We start from the raw sequence: 18,652 nt of genomic DNA, 5'->3' as shown, positions 1-18,652 counted from the left end.
CAGCAGGGGCTTGGGAACCTGAATTGTAGCTCAAGTATACAGGAGGTTGAGAGTAGTGAGGTCATGAGTAAGGTTTCAAAGTTGCAGGAGTGTACTGGTGTTGCTAACTTTTGGTTGGTTCAATTGGCTCTGTTTTATAACCTTTGCTCTCGAGTCGCCAAGTATCTTTATGATACCGCCACGAGGTTCAAGTCCAAGTAATGATCAATAACTCAATACACCGATTAGTAAGATTCAAATCAAAGCACATTTATTATACACAGTAATCGCTACTCATGCTCAAATTCTATGTCTAAGCTACTTCTACAACTAACAGGCCTGTACTTAACTTCGGACTGGCCCACCAGGTCAGGGGAACAAATGGCCTTTCGTTCGGGTTCTGAGTCTGCGGGATTCGAAGTTGGTACAGATTGGTAGCTGGGAACGCCTATCTCGTAGCGAGCGTTGACTTAAGACTTACGGTCTCTCGGCGGCAGCTGCACCGGTCACGATCAAGGTTGGTTCGCGTTGCTGTGTGATCCGGTCAAGAAGAACAATTTGAACTTGGGGCTTAACTTTTATAGTCCCCAGGGGCTTCCCGCCTTTCGTGGCGGACCCTGTACCTGGTTCTAGGTGATTGGACTTCGTTCCAATCGCTTGGTTCGATTCCTCCAATACTGGAGCAGTTCCCTGATCGATGGGCGGTCTTGAGGTGTTCGTTAACCTCTTTTGTGTTGGCTCCTGCTGGCGGCTGGGAGTCTGTCTTAGCTTTGTTTGTCCTAAATGTTGCGATTGTTCCCGGGGATTACTCATTAGTATGTAGATGGCTGCTACATTATTATGCTGATGGTCGCTGGTATCGATGCTGTCTGGGCTTTTGCAGAGTTAAATACACAGTAAACCTGCACCTGCTGGTTTCTGCCTGTGTTGGCTGAATTTCCCTTCAGCCTTTGCTGTTCTCCATTTTAAATCGCGAGTTGGCCAACTTAGGTGGCTACACACCCTCCTTGTGATCCTAACGCGAAGCGTGAAGGATCACATCACTGCGTTGTTTTTCATTCACTAACCCGGCGAGCACTCTTCTATGGCCTCTACACTGACCATAACTATGCAAAAATTTTGTAACTGACAATTCTAAGGGGCGCTATGTCAAACAGGGACATGCATTACAAAACAAGAAAATCGGAACCTCTAGCTATCCTTAATAAACTGCACTCACTTAAACATTTCATCACTCTAACTTCCTCAACCATACAAACAAAATCATAACAGTATTATACACATTTTCCTGGCTTGGCAGTCAAGCTCAGGATTGTACAATTGCTCATGAACATTTCTTTATTTACAACAAAAAACAAATGAATGCTCTTTATTATAGAAATCATTAACGGCTGGGGGGGGTTGAGGTTAGGGGTTCGCGTTCACGCGCAACCAAATGTCCATTATAACGATGAGCACCGTGGAGGATGTCCTCATGGTTCTTCTTTCACTTCTCTTCTCTTCTCTTCTCTTCTCTGGTCCAGCTTCTGGAGTTCTGTGTGATCAAGCATAGTGTCTGTTACTATCTTGATTTAATATCTCGTATGATAGCCTGTCTGTCCTTTAGTGCCAATGACTCCCTATATAATTGGTCACTATGTGTGACTCCCTCATTTTTTTTTTCCAAAACCGAATTTCAGGACAAGACACACTTACAAGTAATGAACCAGTGAGAGCCATCTCGCAGACTGTGCGGTTTACCATCCAAATGTTTGAGGATGTAAATAGCAGAGGGTTACCTGAAAATGAAACAAAACTTTTTGAACAAAACTTGTCGAAATGAGGTGCATATGGGCCGCGACGGTCAAGAGTTGGATGGAGCCCCCGGGTAGGACGTCAACCAATGCCGTGTGCTCTACCCGAGCTGACCAAAGGGGGGTTCTCAGGCAGGGCGGGTCCCAATGCCGTTTCTCCACTGCCTGAGCAATCGACAAGAATGGGCAAGAAATGTAGTCATCGTTGGGGGTTGCCGTGTTGGTTCTTCCCTCGAACCAGAAGGGCAGTTATGAACGGGGGTCTGTCGACAGACGGGTTCCTCTGAACTGGCGTCTGGGACATTAGCAAGTCTCTGCAGGCAAGTTCTCAGAGGTTTCGGGCGAAAAATAAGGTGTGGGGCTGTGTAAAAATTTTTTTACGGTCTGACATACAACATTTAACAGTACAAGTACAAACAACAACAAACATGCTGCAGGTTCCATCAGAATACAGGACATCGTAAATCACATTTGGACTGGGGTGTAACTAGCATATGGAGGGAATGCAGCGTGACCGAAGAAGAGAGGAAGGAGGAGCGAAACAAAAATGAAGTGGCCTTGCTGAGGTAACGCTGCCATGAGAAGTGGTGGGTAAGCGCTCACAGTTTGCATGGGGCAGCTGGGACCTTGTAGCTGCTGTGGGTGATGTTCTCTTGCATATCTGGGGGCTAGTCTAGCTGGTGGGGGTCTCCTGCAATCTCGGGCGAAGTGTCCCGACTGCCCACAGTTGTAACATGACCCCTGGGGCACATAAGATTGAGCAGGCTCTCTGGTGCATTGTTCCCTTGGGTATGGTTCCCTGGGTGGGGGGTCGGGGCTGTTGGTATCTGCTGGTTCAGGGGCATTTGTGGGCTGATTCCGTTGCTGTTTCGGGGGGCTTGACATTCTCGTGCGTAATGTCCTAATTGTCCGCAATTGTAACATTCCAGTGGTTTCTGTGGGGGGCTGTTCCTTCCTTCATTTACCCATGCAGGGTTCTGGTGTGTTTTAACTGGATGCATGTCTGCCTGCTCTTCCTCGGGTTTCCTAACTGCGGGTGTGTTTTGTACAGACTGCTCCCAGGTGCGGGACAATCTTTTTACGACCCATTTCTCGTTATGAGCCTCCTCCGAGGGATCATAATTCGCACAAGCTTTTTGTCCTGTTTCTGTGGCATGGGAGATAAGGGTGCGGGTCCATTTGGCCATGTTGTCTGGGGACACATGGGCACGGTCCAGGTCTCCAAAAACTGCAGTAAAATGGATCCACAGTCATCCAGCAAACGCTGTGGGGTGCTCGGTTTTCTTTTGCCTGCATTTAGTGAGGCCATCGACGGGGTCACCCCGGTTATACCCGATCGTGTCTATGCATTTCTACAAGGGTGCCTCCTCCTATATTCTGTGGGTCGGGAAGGGCTGCTACGACCGAAGGGTCCAAACTCAAAACTGTGAGCTTTACATGCTCTCGCTCATCCAGGCCGTACATGGTCGCCTGCTGCTTTACTCTGGCAAAGAAATGGTGGGGGTCTGAGGTGGGAGGAACGGTGTGATTTTCTCGCACGCGTCCCGTAATTGGGTCACTGTTAAGGGGGTGGTATACAAAAATTCCGTATCGTCCGATGTGGCTGTGCGGTGGGTGGTGACTGGGTTCATTGGAGCCTGAACTATCTGCTCTGTGGGGGGGTTGGGGCACTTTTCTCTTCTGTGGCTTTCCCTGAACACATGTTCCCTGAACATATCTCTGCGCTGTCTCGTTTAACTCTTCCCAATCAGGGCCGTCTTCCTCATCTAACTTTGCTCCCAAGGTTTCCTGGAATCCTTTTTGGACAGAAAGCAGAGATTGCAGCTCTGCAATCTGCTTCCGGCACTTTGCGTGGTCTAGTGAGCTTTGTCTTTGCTCCGTGGTGGCAGCATGGAGTGCTCTTAACGCTGCCTTCAGGTCACTACACTGCCTCTGCAATGCTTCTACCTGCTTCTCGGTTTCTTCACGTACCAGGACTGCACGTTGCGTGTCCTGATAGGCCTTTTCATACTGGGACTGGAAGCTGCTTAAGTGCGCCAGACAAGACTGGAGTGCCCGCTTGGCATCATCCACCTCTCCGTCTTTTGCTGCCAACTTCCTCCTCAGCTCTACGTTCTCTCTCTCTACCTCACTGACATCGACCGTGTTCATTTGATGTATGCCTTCTATCTTTTTCCGGAGCGTCCTAACGACCTCCTCTGTGCCTCGCAACTGTGCCAAACAGGACACGATTGCCATCGGCTTGCGAGCTGGTTTAGCACAGGGCTAAAGAGCTGGCTTTGAAAGCAGACCAAGGCAGGCCAGCAGCGCGGTTCAATTCCCGTACCAGCCTCCCCGAACAGGTGTCGGAATGTGGCGACTAGGGGCTTTTCACAGTAACTTCATTTGAAGCCTACTTGTGACAATAAGCGATTTTCAATTTATACTCCCGGGACCTGTTTCCTCGTTGTTACAGAATTCGCTCCAAAGGGGCCATCCTTTCCCTTTGAGGTACTTCCTGATTTCTTCCTCCCATACGGGACATTGTCCTACTCTACTGCTGCTGGTCGCTGCGACCGCAAATTCTTCTGGGTTCATGAGGCGTTGCATTGCCTGCATTGCCATCTTTCTTATCTGAATGCTTCTTTTAAATTTGGAACAGAGGTGAGCTAAGGCATACCTGTAATTAAGGGTATGGCTTTCGCTATTTTCCGAAAATGCAAACTCCCGACAGTTTTGTCGGAACAAAAAATCTATCAGTTTACCTTGGAGCCCTGTTAGTTACGCATGCATACACACACTTTCGAATTATGAGGATTGATCAGAACTGCTTGAACACTTGTGGTTTTCTGTTCCCAATTGGATCTCTAATTCAAATTTTTTTTTGTGGGTTCTCTCGGAGTGGTTAAGCCACTTCTAGTTCGGGTCCCATCAGAATGTCGCCAGTAATATGTTGCTAACTTCTGGTTGGTTCAATTGGCTCTGTTTTATAACCTTTGCTCTCGAGTTGCCAGGTATCTTTACCGCCACGAGGTTCAAGTCCAAGTAATGATCAATATTCAATACACCGATTAGTAAGATTCAAATCAAAGCACATTTATTATACACAGTAATTGCTACTCATACACAAATTCTACATCTAAGCTACTTCTACAACGAACAGACCTATACCTAACTTCGGACTGGCCCACCCGGTCAGGGGAACAAATGGCCTTTTGTTCGGGTTCTGAGTCTGCGGGATTCGAAGTTGGTATGGATTGGTAGCTGGGAGCGCCTATCTCGTAGCGAGCTTTGACTTAAGACTTACGGTCTCTCTTTAACTTTCCAAATGTGGCGACTAGGGGCTTTTCACAGTAACTTCATTTGAAGCCTACTTGTGACAATAAGCGATTTTCATTTCATTTTCAAATTTTCATTTCATGGGCTGAGGTTAGAAACAGGAAAGGAGAGGTGTCACTCTGTTAGGGGTTTTCTAAGGCCTCCGAAAAGTTCCAGAGATGTAGAGGAAAGTATTGCAAAGGTGATTCTGGATACGAGCAAAAGCAACAGGGTAGTTGTTATGGGGGACTTTAACTTTCCAAATATTGACTGGAAACGCTATAGTTCCAAGTACTTTAGGTGGGTCCGTTTTTGTTCAATGTGTGCAGGAGGGTTTCCTGACACAGTATGTAGATAGGCCAACGAGAGGCGAGGCCATATTGGATTTGGTACTGGGTAATGCACCAGGACAGGTGTTAGATTTGGAGGTAGGTGAGCACTTTGGTGATAGTGACTACAATTCGATTATGTTTACTTTAGTGATGGAAAGGGATAGGTATATACCGCAGGGCAAGAGTTATATCTGGGGGAAAGGCAATTATGATGCGATGAGGCATGACTTAGGATGCATCGGCTGGAGAGGAAAACTGCAGAGAATGGGCACAATGGAAATGTGGAGCTTGTTCAAGGAACAGCTACTGCGTGTCCTTGATAAGTATGTACCTGTCAGGCAGGGAGGAAGTGGTCGAGCAAGGGAACTGTGGTTTACTAAAGCAGTCGAAACACTTGTCAAGAGGAAGAAGGAGGCTTATGTAAAGATGAGATATGAAGGTTCAGTTAGGGCGCTCGAGAGTTACAAGTTAGATAGGAAGGATCTAAAGAGAGAGCTAAGAAGAGCCAGGAGGGGACATGAGAAGTCTTTGGCAGGTAGGATCAAGGATAATCCAAAAGCTTTCTATAGATATGTCAGGAATAAAAGAATAACTAGGGTAAGAGTAGGGCCAGTCAAGGACAGTAGTGGGAAGTTGTGCTTGGAGTTCGAGGAGATAAGAGAGGTGCTAAATGAATATTTTTCATCAGTATTCACACAGGAAAAAGACAATGTTGTCGAGGAGAATACTGAGATTCACGCTACTAGACTAGAAGGGCTTGGGGTTCATAAGGAGGAGGTGTTAGCAATTCTGGAAAGTGTGAAAATAGATAAATCCCCTGGGCCGGATGGGATTTATCCTAGGATTCTCTGAGAAGCTAGGGAGGAGATTGCTGAGCCTTTGGCTTTGATCTTTAAGTCTACAGGAATAGTGCCAGAAGACTGGAAGATAGCAAATGTTGTCCCCTTGTTCAAGAAGGGGAGTAGAGACAATCCCGGTAACTATAGACCAGTGAGCCTTACTTGTGTTGTGGGCAAAATCTTGGAAAGGTTTATACGAGATAGGATGTATAATCACCTGGAAAGGAATAATTTGATTAGAGATAGTCAACACGGTTTTGTGAAGGGTAGGTCGTGCCTCACAAACCTTATTGAGTTCTTTGAGAAGGTGACCAAACAGGTGGATGAGGGTAAAGCAGTTGATGTGGTGTATATGGATTTCAGTAAAGCGTTTGATAAGGTTCCCCACGGTAGGCTACTGCAGAAAATATGGAGGCATGGGATTCAGGGTGATTTATCAGTTTGGATCAGAAATTGGCTAGCTGGAAGAAGACAAAGGGTGGTGGTTGATGGGAAATGTTCAGACTAGAGTCCAGTTACTAGTGGTGTACCACAAGGATCTGTTTTGGGGCCACTGCTGTTTGTAATTTTTATAAATGACCTGGAGGAGGGCGTCGAAGAATGGGTGAGTAAATTTGCAGATGACACTAAAGTCATGGAGTTGTGGACAGTGCGGAAGGATGTTACAAGTTACAGAGGGATATAGATAAGCTGTAGCGCTGGGCTGAGAGGTGGCAAATGAAGTTTAATGCAGAAAAGTGTGAGGTGATTCATTTTGGAAGGAATAACAGGAAGACAGAGTACTGGGCTAATGGTAAGATTCTTGGCAGTGTGGTGTCCATGTACATAGATCCCTGAAAGTTGCCACCCAGGTTGAGAGGGTTGTTAAGAAGGCGTACGGTGTGTTAGTTTTTATTGGTAGAGAGATTGAGTTTCGGAGCCATGAGATCATGTTGCAGCTGTACAAAACTCTGGTGCGACCGCATTTGGAGTATTGCGTGCAATTCTGGTCGCCGCATTATAGGAAGGATGTGGAAGCATTGGAAAGGGTGCCAAGGAGTTTTACCAGAATGTTGCCTGGTATGGAGGGAAGATCTTATGAGGAAAGGCTGAGGGACTTGAGGCTGTTTTCGTTAGAGAGAAGAAGGTTAAGAGGTGACTTAATTGAGGCATACAAGATGATCAGAGGATTGGATAGTGTGGACAGTGAGAGCCTTTTTCCTCGGATGGTGATGTCTAGCATGAGGGGACATAGCTTTAAATTGAGGGGAGATAGATATAAGACAGATGTCAGAGGTAGGTTCTTTACTCAGAGAGTAGTAAGGGTGTGGAATGCCCTGCCTGCAACAGTAGTGGACTCGCCAACACTAAGAGCATTCAAATGGTCATTGAATAGACATATGGACGATAAGGGAATAGTGTAGATGGGCTTTAGAGTGGTTTCACAGGTCAGCGCAACATCGAGGGCCGAAGGGCCTGTACTGCGCTGTAATGTTCTATGTTCTATGAGGAATTATGTAGTTTGGGAAGAATGTTGCCAGAAAAGGTGGTGATATGTGGAATTCAGGGTGAGAGGAGTAGCGTTCCATTAATATAAGGTAAGGTTGGAAAGTCCAGTGAAGAGTGGGGAAGTGGTAGTAGGAGTAATAGATAAACTATCTTGTCCAGGAATACAGTTTATCTTGGGTAATGACATAGCTGGATCGCAGGTGGGAGTGATGCCTACTGTGGTTGATAAGCCAGTGGAAAATCAGTCAACTGAAGTGTTGAAGGATGAATATCCTGGGATTTTTCTGGATTGTGTAGTAACAAGGTCGCAAAGTCACAGGTTAAGACAAGAGGAGAAATCAAAGAGTGAAGATGAAGTTGAAGTGCAATTACCAGAAACGATTTTTGATCAGATGGTTGAAAAAGAACAAGAACAGGTGGAGGATGAGGCGGATATTTTTAGTTCAGGAAAATTGGCGGTGTTACAACAGAAAGATGTAGAAATAAAACGGATATATCAGAAAGCATATACAGAGGAGGAATCTGAGAGTATATCAGAGTGTTATTACCGTAAAAATTATGTCTTGATGAGAAAATGGAGACCTGTACATATGCAGGCGGATGAAAAGTGGGCAGAAGTTCATCAAGTAGTATTGCCGGTAGGGTATAGAAAGGAGGTGTTGCGAGTTGCACATGAGGTACCGGTGGGAGGTCATTTGGGAATAAGGAAAACTCAAGCTAAAATCCAGAAACATTTTTATTGGCCTGGGCTACATAAAGATGTACTTAGATTTTGTCAATCATGTCACACATGTCAAGTGATAGGGAAACCTCAAGCAGTGATAAAATCAGTGCCCTTAATACCCATTCTAGCATTTGAGGAATCTTTTACAAGGGTCCTAATCGATTGTGTAGGACCGCTTCCTAAAACAAAAAGTGGGAATCAATATCTTTTGACTGTAATGGATGTGTCTACTAGGTTTCCAGAGGCCATTCCAGTACGTAATATTACAGCTAAAGGGATTGTGGAGGAGTTACTTAAATTCTTTACTAGATATGGACTACCCACAAAAATTCAATCGGATCAAGGAACGAATTTTACTTCAAAGTTATTCAAAGAAGTTATGGATAGCTTAGGAATAAAACAATTTAAATCGACTGCGCACCATCCAGAATCACAGGGAGCGTTAGAAAGGTGGCATCAGACATTAAAGACAATGTTGAGGCGTAATGTCAAGATTATCCAGAGGATTGGGATAAAGGAATCCCATTCGTATTGTTTGCAATTAGGGATGCACCTAATGAATCTACCAAATTTAGTCCTTTTGAACTAATTTTTGGTCATGAGATAAGTGGACCACTTAAATTCATTAAGGAGAAATTGGTGGGTGAGAAATCGGAAATTACACTATTGGGTTACGTGTCAAATTTTAGGGAACGATTAAATAGAGCAGGTGAATTGGCTAGACAACATTTGAAAGTTGCACAAAATGTGATGAAACGGGTAGCGGACAAGAAATCCAAAGTTCGTAGTTTTGCCAGTGGGGATAAAGTTTTAGTGTTGTTACCAGTGGTAGGGGAGCCTTTAAAAGCTAGGTTTTGTGGACCGTATCAGATTGAAAGGAAATTAAGTGAGGTGAATTATGTGGTAAAAACACCAGATAGAAGGAAGACTCACCGAGTGTGTCATGTGAATATGCTTAAAAGGTACTTTGAAAGGGAAGGAGAGAAAAAGGAGGTTTTAATGATTCTAACTCAAAGTGACGAACCAAACCCAGATGACTGTGAATTTGACATACCTCAAATTAAATTGGAAAATGAGGATGTTCTTAAAAATTGGGATGAATTGTTCCTTCCAGAGGAAAAACGAACTGACCTGAAAGAGCTATTGATATCACATGGGCAAGTTTGTACAGATAAATTGGGAAGTACTAAAATGGCTATACATGATGTAGATGTGGGAAATGCTGTTCCTATCAAACAACATCCATATAGACTTAATCCTTTAAAATTGGCACAGGTTAACAGAGAGAATGAGAGTATGCTGAAGAATGGCATAATTGAAGTGGGTTGCAGCCAATGGAGCTCACCCATAGTGATGGTACCTAAACCAGACGGTACCCAACGGTTGTGTGTGGACTATAGACAGGTGAATGCAGTTACAAGAATGGACTCTTACCCTGTCCCACTATTGAAGGATTGCATTCAGGAAGTGGGACAATCTGCTTTTATTTCCAACTTCCAGACATGGAAAGAACCTTTAAAACATCGTATGGAGGTCTTCGATCGACTTCAGGAGGCGGGTTTGGGGATGAACCTAGCCGAAGTGAATTTAGAGAAGCCCAAATCACTTTCCTTGCGGAGATTCCGATACCCTCAAGACGAAGGGAAATAATGCGATTTCTTAGCATGAATGGTTTTGATCGAACAGTTGTGCAAAGGTTTTGTGGTGTGATTACTCCACTGATGGAATTGCTGAAGAAACGTTAAAAATTTCAATGGACAGCAGACTTTCAACAGGCATTTGACTGCCTGAAAGCTGTGATCACCAATGTTCCTGTATTGGAACATTGCAAGGGACTCTGTGGTCAGATTGAACTAAAGTATCTGATTCTAAAGAGAAATGCCGAGGAGTAGAGGAATCGTGCAGAGACTTTGTTCAAAGAGACTGTCAATCGAGAAGGATTTCGGTTGGAGGAAGAAGAACAAAGAAAAATGGCCTATATTATTATACCTGTTTGCATGTGTTGTTTTTTGTAAAAAAAGAAAAGGTATATTTACTGTGTACATTTCTTAGTGGATGGCGCAAAAGTGAAAAATGAAACCATCTTGAAGTTGATGGTTTATTTTTTTTTCTTGGGGGGAGGTGTCATGCGAGATTGCCTTTAAGAACTGGATGTTTAAGCAATGTACCTTTAAGAAAACAGTGATGTCACAGAGTGGGTGAAGCTCAGCTCAGTTCAGCCATTTTGCAGGTTTTTAGTTTCAGTTTAAATGCAGTGTGTGTGTATCTGTGTGTTTCCAGAGAGCTGAAAGTTTTGCAGTTGGGTTTTTACAGTTTAAAAAAGTGCCTGGCTGGTTTTGCTGAGAGCAGTTTAAAAGGGCCTGGCTGTTTTGCTGTGAGCTGATTAAAAAGTAGAAAGCCAGGTTTGAAAAAGCAGGGTGTCTGTGTGTGTCCAGAGAGTTTGCAGGAAAAACAAGGTGCTGGAGCTGAAATCAACAAGCTAATATATCTCTGCCATTCTACAGAAAAAATATATATCCTTTAACCTGATGTGATACTGTTTAAAGATGTTAAGTCTCTTGGAAGTTTGAAGGAACATTTTAAGGAATTATTTCCTGTTGCAATATTTTCTGAATTATCTTTGAAGTAAGGGGTGTTAAGAGATCCAATGTTTATTTCAGATGTTAAGTTGAGTTCATGGAATAAACAGTGTTTTGTGTTTAAAAACCATAATTGTAATCCCACACCTAGGGAAAAAGCCGTGTGCTCGGAAAAGCAACAAATCCATTAAAGGGAGAGGTTGGTTGAACTCCATGATACATTTTGGGGTTCTGAAAAGCCTCGCCCATAACACAACTGATACATTTCTTGCTCTCACAGACCTCACAAAATCCAGACATTAACCTGTATAGATATTTGATAACATTAAGGAAAATAATGCACACTGATTCATTCCCAGCAGAAGTTAGGCACAGAATGATTCCTAATGCAAATCTGAAAATTGGGCACATAATCACAACAATGTCCACAATTAATGCACCACCTTTTAATTAGCATGTGATAAAACCTTTTTCAACAATTATCCTTCTTGTGGTTCATGTTCGCAAGTGGTCTGACTGCAATACCTGTAGAGATGGCACAAGACAATAGTAGTCATCGGTACTGGGCAAAACACGTGTGATAGGAAGTAAGGAAGTGGGCTATTAAGCCCAAGAGTCCTCTTCCATCATTCAAGTATGATGTGGAGATTCCAGTGTTGGACTGGAGTGGCACAGTAAGAAGTCTTACAGCACCAGGTTAAAGTCCAACAGGTTCATTTGGAATCACTAGCTTTCGGAGCGTAGCAGCACCGTAGCACAAGTGGATAGCACTGTGGCTTCACAGAGCCAGGGTCCCAGTTTCGATTCCGCGCTGGGTCACTGTCTGTGCAGAGTCTGCACGTTCTCCCCGTGTCTGCGTGGGTTTCCTCCGGGTGCTCCGGTTTCCTCCCACAGTCCAAAGACGTGCAGGTTACGTGGCTTGGCGATGATAAATTGCCCTCAGTGACCAAAACAGTTAGGAGGGGCTATTGGGTTAGGGGGATACAGTGGAAGTGAGGGCTTAAGTGGGTCGGTGCAGACCCGATGGGCCAAATGGCCTCCTTCTGCACTGTATGTTCTATGTCTGTGTCCTTCATCAGGTGAGTCAAATCATTATCCTTCCCTTCCAATTTGAGGTTCCGTTTGTTTAGAATTGGAAAAAAGGCCAGAACGGTAAGACATAGGGTGCAATTTTATGGCCGCGTCGTGCTTGAGCGAGAGTATGACGTGGCCGTTAGATTGGGGGTGAGGCCAAATAGGGAACCCCATATCTAACGGCCACCTGTGAACTGATGGCCTCCCCAGCAAGTGGTCACATGGGTGCCGATTAGTACACCTTTTAAAAAATGTGAAGCTGGTGGATTGGCTGCTGTGGGGATCCGAGGAGGTCAGTAGCCATCTTCGCCCCTGGGCAGTGAGCCAGGGGGCAGTGGGGCTGCTGCCCCAGTGCCCAGGGTGGTGGGGGTGGTGGTGGGGGCGGGATGTAGGGTGGTGGTGACCTCGCTTGTGGGAAGGGTTGGGCTGCCCCTGGGCCGGGGGGGAGGGTGTCCCTGGGTTGAGTGAGTGTGTCTCAGGGCCTGCTAATCTGCCATGCCACCCCTGGATCATGAATTGGCAGTCATCGTTAAGTGAGCACTTTACACCTCCCAAGTGGATTCCCGTGGTTAGGCATGCCATGTTGCGTGCGGGAGTTATTACCTAGCATCCAAATGAGACTGAGGCCTGGACACACTTCCTGAATACTGCAGGAAGAAACACGACGGATGCAGCGGTGAAACATCTCAACACCCAGGGGCTGGGCACGAGCACCGGGGACATTTCCGCGACCAGCGCTGAGTCCAGGTAATGCTACATGTGGGTGTCTGGGGTTCAGGGTCTGGGGCCCGATGACCAGGGCCTTTGCTGTGGCCAGGGATGCATGGGCAGGGTTGGATGGCAGAGAATGGGGGGAAGTATGGGGGAACGGAGTGTCCCGGCAAGACACCGCTGGTTGTCAGTTTCTCCCCCTCTCCAATTCCTTACAGATATTATACAGGATGGATGATATCTTGGACCCCAGGAAGGCTGCCCTCACGGTCCTGCTGGCAGACCAGGGAGCCAGACGCTGGAGAAGGTGGCGGCAGCAGCGTCGACAAGAGGCTTGAGGCGGCAGCCCATGTGCAGGGCCACGCTCTAAGGCCTGAGGATCCGGCCACCCATTTGACCAGGGAGGGACCCAGAGGGGGAGGCCGGCAACGGCCCAAGGTGTACAAGCATCGCTGGTCTTTCGAACAGATGACGGACAGCAGGAGGCTCTGCCTCAACAAGGGGGCGGTATTGCACCTGTGCCATGTCCTCGCGGACTTGGAACCATGTGGAGGAGGAGGATACCTGCTCCAGTTGCCCGTCAAGGTCACCGCAGCCCTGAACCTTTACACCTTAGCATCATTCCAGGGCTCGAATGGGGATCTGTGTGGCATCTCGCAAGCTACAGCCCACACGTGCATCCGTGAGATCACAGATGCCCTGTTGCCCGGGCAGAAAACAACATAAATTTTGACATGGACCAGGTCCAACAAGATGCCCGGGCAGCAGGATTCTACACTATCGACGGGATGCCCCAGGTCCAGAGGGTAACAGATGGCACACATGCCGGCTTGCGCACACCGGGCCTTCGGGGAGTGCCCTACATCAACAGGAAGGGGATCCACTCCCTGAACATCCAACTCGTGTGCGACCACCACATGAAGATCGTGCACTTGTGTGCACGTGTCCCAGGAAGTGTTCACTACAGTTACATCCTGGGGCAATTGGACATCACTGGCCACTTCGAGGACCACCTCAGGATGACCCGTTGACTCTTGGGGGATAAGGGGTACCTGCTGAGGACCTGGCTAATGACACCAGTGCGGAGGCCGGTGACCGATACGGAAACCCGCTATAATGAGGCCCATGAAATCACTCAGGATGTTATTGAGCAGTGCATCGGACTGCTTAAAATGCTGTTCCAATGCCTCGAACTCTCTGCTAGTGCACTGGAGTACGCCCTCCAGAGGTTCGCCCGATTCTTCGTCATTTGCTGTGCCTTCCACAACCTGGCTCGGATGTGGGGCAACATGGGAAGGAGGAGGACATGGAGGCTGCAGGTCAGGAAGGCGGGGGTGACGATAAGCTGCTGAGAGCAGGCCGCTGGTGCTCCTCAATCTATGCAATATTCTGACTTCTGCCTGTCTGCTGAGTGCTCGTTCACACCCATCACCTCTGTGCTTGGGGGGGTGGGGGGCGGAATATCCAGGACCACCAGGCCTGGGGGGCTGGGGCAGGGGATTGGAGGTCGGCCCGCATTGAGGAGGGATGTTCCAGAGGCATCAATTTCCCAGGTGCAACATTTTTTAATGCACTACATTTGTGTCCCAACTGCCTCTAGTCCCTGATGGCACCCCTCCCTTCCCCACCCCTTCCTTCCCAGCGTCCTCTTAGTGATCCTTGATCTGCTTAGCCTTCCGTGCTCTATTGCTGTGTCTAGGTGTGCCCCCAGGATGTACATTAGAGATGGAGGCAGACTGCTGTTTACTGCGTTCCGTGGCCTTCGATGACCCTGGCGGGCATCCTCTGGGGTGCCGGAGGGCCCCAGCCAAATTGCCAACGCCACATGCCTCGCCATGCCACCTTGTTCCGGGGCTAACTCCAAGATGCGCCGTTGTCAGTGGGGGGAGGCACTCAGGAGAGCTGGTGACCGCTGTTGCCACTCCATAGGGTGGCTCCGGGTTGAAATTCAGCATCCCTCCTCCTGATCCATGCCTGTAGGACCCTGGGGGTCTCCTCAGGACAGCGGGGCAGGCTGGATTGAGCCCCGGCTGCCCCTGCATCATCTGGCTCTGCCAGCGCTGGCAGCTCCCAATGTCTGCACCATGGTGTCGATGACACCGAGAGGGCATCGTGAGCTGCACGTGATTGTTCATCTTGGGAGAAGTGAATGGAGGGGACAGGCGTGAGCAGTACTGCTGGTCAGGGGCATGGTGGTGTCAGGCGCATGGTTGTCAGGGGAGGGGGGGAAGAGTGGGTGGTGGGCAGGGCCGGTGCCAGGGGGCCGGTGCTAACTTACCCATGCATCCCGGAGGAGGTTGTTCATCTTCTAATGGCACTGGATGCCGGTCCTCCTGGTGACGCTCCCCAAGCTGACTGCCGCTGCCACTTCCTCCCAGGCAACACTGGCCGCCTTGTGGCTGACTCTCCGAACCCCTCGGGGAACAGGGCATCGCGTCTGCATCAACTGTGTCCAACAATCTGACTAGGTCAGCATCCCCGAATCGTGGGGCTGGTCTCCTCAGTGGCATGGCTGCGGCTGTGTGGGGTCTGCTCTGCAGGATTAGTTTAAGTGCTGCTCCCCCTTGTTGGCGGAGAGTTGGCGGACGTGGTCCTGTTGCATCATTTGTGATGTGTCGCTAGTGGGGTCTTGTCAAGTGGACCAATTAACGTTTGATACCACTGATAGCCTCACCAGTTCGAGTCTCGTGCAACTCACAGCAGTTCCCATTCGCTATCACACTTAGAAGCATTTCCACCAAATTGCGCCCATAGTTTTGAGTCTCGTGCAACTCACGGCAGTTCCCATTCGCTATCACACTTAGAAGCATTTCCATCAAATTGCGCCCATAGTTAGCATCCGAGTTCCATCACCAAACAAATCAGCCAGAGGGGACAATCTCTCAAGGATGAAAGCGTGGATTTCTACCTCAGTTCGTAAACCCTAACAGGCAGGTAACCCCTTGACAGCCAATGTATCTCTGTATAGAACAATAAATATGCGTGTGCTTGGCCCCCATATCAGAACACTGAGCCTCAAAAAGCCTGGTATTGAGTGCGCTGCGTTTAATGAAATTCACAACTTTCACAATTCCTTTCATCCCCGCTTTAAGATCGGATGGCATTCATTTTGTTGCCAATGCCTCGCGGTGAAAAGAATGTTCCCAAACAATGTCCTGACCAGCTGCCTCCTTTAATCCTTATCACTCCACTGTTTTTGATTTGATTTGATTTATTATCAGTACAGTGAAAAGTATTTTTCTGGGGCCGAGGAACGTACACAGTAAGTACACAGTAGACACAAGAATAATCAACAGGGAACATTGACAAATGGTACATCGACAAAACAGTGATTGTTTACAGTGCGTAACAAGGGGCCAAACAAAGCAAATATATGAGCAAGAGCAGCATAGGGCGCGTGAATAGGTAACAGATCATTCCGAGGGGGAGTTGTTGAGAAGTCTTGTAGCTGTGGGGAAGAAGCTGTTACTATGTCTGGCTGTGCAGGTCTTCAGACTTCTGTACCTTCTGCCTGGTGGAAGGGTCTGGAAGAAGGCAAAGCCTGGGTGGGAGGGGTCACTGATAACGCTGTCTGCCTTTCTGAGGCAGTGAGGTGTGTACAAAATCAATGTGGGGGTGGCAAGCTTGTGTGATGTGTTGGGCTGAGTTCACCACAGTCTGCAACTTCTTGCAATCTTGGACCAAGCAGTTGCTATACCAGGCTATGATGCAGCCGGATAGGATGTTCTCTATCGCACATCTGTAGAAGTTTGTGAGAGTCGATGCAGACATGCCAAATTTCTTTAGCTTCCGTAGGAAGTAGAGACGTTGTTGGGCTTTCTTGACTGTTGCATCATCGTGAGTGGACCAGGACAGACTGTTGGTGATGGTGACCCCCAGGATCTTAAAGTTATCGACCTTCTCCACTTCGAAGCTATTGATACAGACGGGAGTGTGTGTCGTGCTGCGTTTCCTGAAGTCGATGATCTGATCCTTGGTCTTTCCAACATTTAGAGAGAGGTTGTTTTCGGTACACCATGCAACCAAGTGATTTATCTCCCTCCTGTAGTCTGATTCGTCATTGTTTGAGATGCGGCCTACCACAGTCATATCATCCGCAAACCTATAGATTGAGTTAGAGTTAAATCTTGCCACACAGTCATGTGTGTATAGGGAGTACAGTAGAGGACTGAGTACACATCCTTGCAGGAATCCGGTGTTGAGGACTATTGTGGAGGAGGTGCTGTTGCCTATCCTGACAGATTGCGGTCTGTTGGTGAGGAAGTCGAGGATCCAGCTGCACAGGGAGGGGCCAAGTCCAAGATTGCAGAGTTTGGTTATTAGTCTTGTTGGGATAATGGTGTTGAAGGCGGATTGTAGTCTACGAACAGCAGTCTTACATAGGTGTCCTTGTTGTCGAGGTGTTCGAGTGTTGATTGCAGAGCCAGTGAGATAGCACCTGCTGTGGACTGGTTGCGGTGATAGGCAAACTGCAGTAGATCGAGACCGTCTGGGAGGCTGGCAGTGATCCATCTCATGACTAGCCGCTCGAAGCATTTCATGACAACAGACGTCAGGGCCACTGGTCGGTAGTCATTGAGACAGGCTACCTTGTTCTTTGGTACTGGTATTATGGCGGTCTTCTTGAAGGAGGTTGGGACCTCGGAGCGGAGGAGTGAGGTGGTGAAGATATCTGTGAATACACTCGTCAGCTGATCTGCGAGGTTCTGAGTGCTCGCCCAGGGACTCCGTCGGGGCCCGTTGCTTTCCGCGGATTCACTTTCAAGAAGGCAGCTCTTACCTCAGCTTTTCCCAGTTATGTTGGTTGCCCCATCACTTGGGATTCTCCTGCAATGAACCCAGTCAAGCCTACACTTTCCAACCACAATTATTCAATGCTTCAAAAATCTTTGCACCAGTTGTGCTGGTTGGTAAAGACAGGCAGCACAGCAAATCATCCAACAAATTCATTGTGCCAAACATACCAAATATAAACTCGCACGGTTGCACAATCTGAAACGTCTGTACTTTCATCCAGTTGTATTTGAGAACTCCTGTACTGACTTTAAATCAGAAATAAGCTGGGTGTCTAAATTCTCAGCAATATCACAAATTTGGCGAGCCACTGTTATCACTAAGTGGGATGGATTTCATTTTTTCAGCTGGCCTCTCATTTCGGACCGTCCTAGCCATGTCTAATGCTGCAGAGAGAATTGATCTCTGTAGAGTGTGGGGCATTTTCTCTTGAGCATATAAGACGCTAATTGTGCTTTGCCATTCAGTGTTACATTGCTGCTAAGAAATTCAGCTGATGATTTAAGTTCTCGCTACATCTTTTGAAAAAAAATCAAGAGAATTTGTTCTCGAACTTGCACAACTTAGTCTTCAAATGCCTTTGAAATTTTGAGAGTATTAAAATATAATTTTCTAGTACTTCCCTGCACATAACACACATGGGCTTTGCATCCTTTTAAAAAATAAATTTAAATTTCCCAATTTAGTGTGGCCAATCCACCTTTCCTGCACATCTTTGGGTTGTGGGGGTGAGACCCACGCAGACATGGATAAAATGTGCAAACTCCACATGGACAGTTACCCAGGCGGGACCAACCCGGGCCTCGGCGCCATGAATGGGCTTGCAGCCTGATTTGCATTGGCACAATTAACAAAGCCATACCTCAACATATCAGCTTTATACTGCTTTGTTCCCAATTTCAGTTTCTTCTTAGTAAGCTGTTTGCCAGAAGCCCTGGAGCTCTGTACACAGCTCACACTAACACTGCTTCGTCCTGTCAGGACTCTCCTGAGCAGCTTTCTCCAGCAGATTCAGTTGTGAAATTCTGGCCTGTTTGTGTCT

At 47.2% G+C, this 18,652-nt stretch overlaps 1 protein-coding gene across 6 annotated transcripts in view; it reads right to left on the bottom strand.

Moving 5' to 3' along the window:
• Positions 1–228: 228 nt before the first annotated feature.
• LOC140427209 (3-oxo-5-alpha-steroid 4-dehydrogenase 2-like) overlaps positions 229–18,652 on the bottom strand; it is a 52,718-nt gene continuing 34,294 nt past the window's right edge. For 4 of the 6 annotated variants that reach the window (XM_072512842.1, XM_072512835.1, XM_072512829.1 and 1 more), the window contains 2 exons: positions 1,675–1,757; positions 229–1,513 (listed from right to left, as the gene is read on the bottom strand). The gene's annotated coding sequence lies outside the window, so the exon portion shown is untranslated. The remainder of the gene's footprint in view (positions 1,514–1,674; positions 1,758–18,652) is intronic. The other 2 variants (XM_072512832.1, XM_072512828.1) reach the window with 1 other exon arrangement.

This window comes from Scyliorhinus torazame, chromosome 1 (assembly GCF_047496885.1).
Source record: "Scyliorhinus torazame isolate Kashiwa2021f chromosome 1, sScyTor2.1, whole genome shotgun sequence".
Classification (NCBI taxonomy): domain Eukaryota; kingdom Metazoa; phylum Chordata; class Chondrichthyes; order Carcharhiniformes; family Scyliorhinidae; genus Scyliorhinus; species Scyliorhinus torazame.
This window is presented reverse-complemented; position numbering and strand designations above follow the sequence as displayed.